Raw genomic sequence first — 3383 nt, forward strand, 5'->3', positions numbered from 1 at the left:
TCTGTAGGCTTTTGGGGATCTTCAGGATGCCCACCCGTGGAGCCACAAAATCGAATTCGGCCAGCAACCTAGACCAAGCCGCACATTCACACTCACATACACACCAGAGGTTATTACATTCTCTCCCATAGAATTTCCATAGACAAGACCAAAAACAATGACAATAACAACTGGACAAACAAGTACAGAAGTGGCCACAAAACAGGTGTTTACAGATTTACTAAAGGGCGTCTTGGTGTGGCCCTGGGGTGGGAAGTCATGTGTTTAGGCTTCCACTTAACACCCCAGACAAAAGCACATGTGCATTTAAAATTTAGATGACAAACTAGCTTACCTCCGGTGGTTCAGACAGGTGACTCTCACAGATTACTGGTGCCATTTTCAGGGTGGCAGGAAAGACAAGAGTGTCTCCCCGGCTCCCAAGACCTAGATATCCTTGGGAGTGCCCTTTGCTCTTAGCCCCTGAGGCTGGGAGGAGGCAATGAGTCAAATCACACCCAAGTAGGTGCAGAAACAAAGAGTGGGAGGGGAAGCCAGAAATGTTACTGAAGAGCTCTAATACTTTTGGTTTCTCGGGCGGCAGTAATTTTCTTGGCCACTAGGATCCTAGGAGAAAGAAAAGATTTTAACCAGGGTCAGGAGGTCGAAGGTCCCATCTTCTGGCCATTCAACCTTGAAGGTTGGCCATTTGTTCCTGCAAAAAAAGATCTTCCCTTTCCTGACATCCACCGATGTCAGTTCCTCCACTTGCCTGCTGTGTGACCTTGGGGGAGTCACTCAACCTCACTGAGCTGCATTTTCCTCCTCCATAGCATGAGGAAGATTATTCTAAGAGAGCCTCCCTATATGCTCTTGCACACATAGGCTCATATGCAAGGACCCTGTCCCTGAAACCACTGTCCTTAGCTAGGCCAGGAGAGTGCTGTAGACAGGGATAGAAGGGAGAGGGTGTGGCACAGGAGACACTGTGGACGTGCTCTTACACACCCCTGGACAATTTGGTTTGCTCCAGTGAGCATGTGTTCCTTCTGCAATTAAAACAGAAGCCCCAGAGAGCGATAACGTTAAATGGAGTCAAGGTACTGCCTACCTCCGGGGACGTCTTGAGGCTTCAATGAGTCAGTGCGTGTATAGTGACTGGAATGCTGGCCTGGTCACTCGCTGAGTGACTGTAAGAGGCACAATAACAGTAATAATGATAAAATAAAATAAAAAACAATTATTATTACTAGAACAATTGCTTTTCAAGCGGTTTTGCAACATCATCAACATTGGTCATGTGACTTCAGGAGATGTGGGGGTCCCCTTTTGTAGTGGGTGCATGGGGTGCTGAGGATCCTAACCTAGGGAGGAAGGTGAGAAGCCCCAAGATGGTCCTGGGCAGGGTGCCAGCCCCCCTGAGCAGGCCCCAGGCCCTGGTCTAGCACTGTCAGGCCTGAGGGCTCCTGAGCACTGGGTGGGGAAGGCAGGTGTGTCCCTTCAGTCTGGGATGCCCTTGAAAGTCTGAGAAGGCTAGAGGGGCAGGGTGGGGATGTCTGCATGGAAACCGAGTCAGGGCCATGCAGTGGAGCAGACAAGTGTGACATCAGCCCTCTTCTGGCCTGAAAGATTAGAAGACACTGAGAGAGGGCCTTGAGATGGCCAAGGGATGGGAGGTGCTCTTGTGAACCATTGAGTGGGTAGCTGGGGGGCTTCTCCCTTTCCCCATGCTGGGACCCCTGCACTGGCCCTGGGAGAAGCAGGAGGATTTGGGTTTACTTTTAAAATGAAGAAAACCTTAAAAGAGTCCTGTAAACATTTCACAGAATGGGCCCCTGTAGATGTCATTTGCATAACAAGTGTCTAAATCGCCAATCATGGGGAGGACATTGCAAATAAGGTTGAACAGAGCCTGTCGTGGAAGGGGAGGCTTTGAGGAGCTCTTTCAAGTCTGTGACCAAGCCCCTTGGGTTTGGGGGAGAAGCCAGTAGGAAACAGCCTGGGGTGTGGCTGGGGGTTGGGGCTGTTCCTGGCCTTGTAGGCCTGGAGCATAGAACTTACATATTTGTGGGTGGGTGTCCCTCTTTAAGGAACCCAGAATTCTGTGTCAGATCTAAGAAGGGGGGGGCACCCAAGTGAGGGCCCTGTGGCTTCAGCCTCCGTGGCTCCAGAGGAAACCTGTCTCTGGAGGGGCATCAAACCACAGGGTTGTAGCAAGAAGACCTCTGTCTGCAGGGCTGCTGTGCCTCAGTAACCTGTGTGACCTTGGCGTGGCCACCTATCCTCCATGGATCAACACATTAGAAGGCCCTGTTCATACGGAAGAAAGAGAGGGCAGCAACCATGAGGCTTTCCTCCTTGGAGAGAGAGAAACAGCACAAGGCTTTTTAAAGACTCCAAAAGGGCAGCTACCCGCCATTTAAATGCTGTTTTGATTCCTGCACGCCTGAAGCCCCTCTGTAGCTGACTGATGGTTGCCTAGCTACAAAGTTGCCAGTCCTGTGGTAAAGCCTCCTATTCCACTAGAGCAGGCCGTCCTCTCTGTGGGCTGCAAGTCCTCCGCCCCCACCCTGCCCCACCTCCATGATCTGCCGTCTTCTGGCCTGAACTGTGAGTGTGCTTTGTGCATGCATGCTCTTGTGGTTCCTCTTTCTGGAGTCCTACTCCCTCCATAATTTGTGCTGAACACACTGACATTGGCCACTGAGAACATGGCTGGTTTTCTTCAGAGATACCCAAAGCTGCCAGCAACAACAGACCAATGGAAGGCCAGATTCCCTCCGTGAGCATTGTTTCCTCTTCGAGGAAATCATGGCTCCGCTGACTGAACCGAGCACCTCCTCATCAGCCTTTTCTGAAGCAGGTGAGTCAAGGAGGCTGAGGGAAACCAAACCCCCTCTTGGAGGAGGCTGTAGATGGGACTGTGTGGGGGACAGGTGGCGTGGTGCTCGTGTCCGCTTCTTCCTTCTTCTTTCCTTGCTCCTCCCTGTACTGCAGTCTCTGCAGACTCACCTCCGTGGAACCCTGAGGGAGGCTCTGTGGTAGGGACCTGTGCGCTGGGGCAGGAAGGGCTGGCCCCCGCCTGGGGAGACATCCGTGGTCCCTCTCTTGTATCCTTCCTTCTCTCGCCTAGGATTCTGATCGTAGTTTCATGGGCCTTTGGCTTCTTCTGTCTCTTTGGCTCTCTGTGCTGCACCCTGAACCGTTTCCTCAGGATGGGCTTTCGGTCGTCCACTAATTCCCCTCCCCCGACCCCCTTTTCAGCCGTGTCCAGGCTGCGGTGTGGCCCATCCGTTGTGGAGCGAGACTCTCGGAAGAGGTCCAGAGATGCTCAGCATGATGACACACATCTTTATGTGCCGTGTGTCCAAGAGCATAGGTGAATAATTAGGTTTTTCAATACA

Source organism: Suricata suricatta, chromosome 12 (genome assembly GCF_006229205.1).
Source record: "Suricata suricatta isolate VVHF042 chromosome 12, meerkat_22Aug2017_6uvM2_HiC, whole genome shotgun sequence".
NCBI lineage: Eukaryota > Metazoa > Chordata > Mammalia > Carnivora > Herpestidae > Suricata > Suricata suricatta.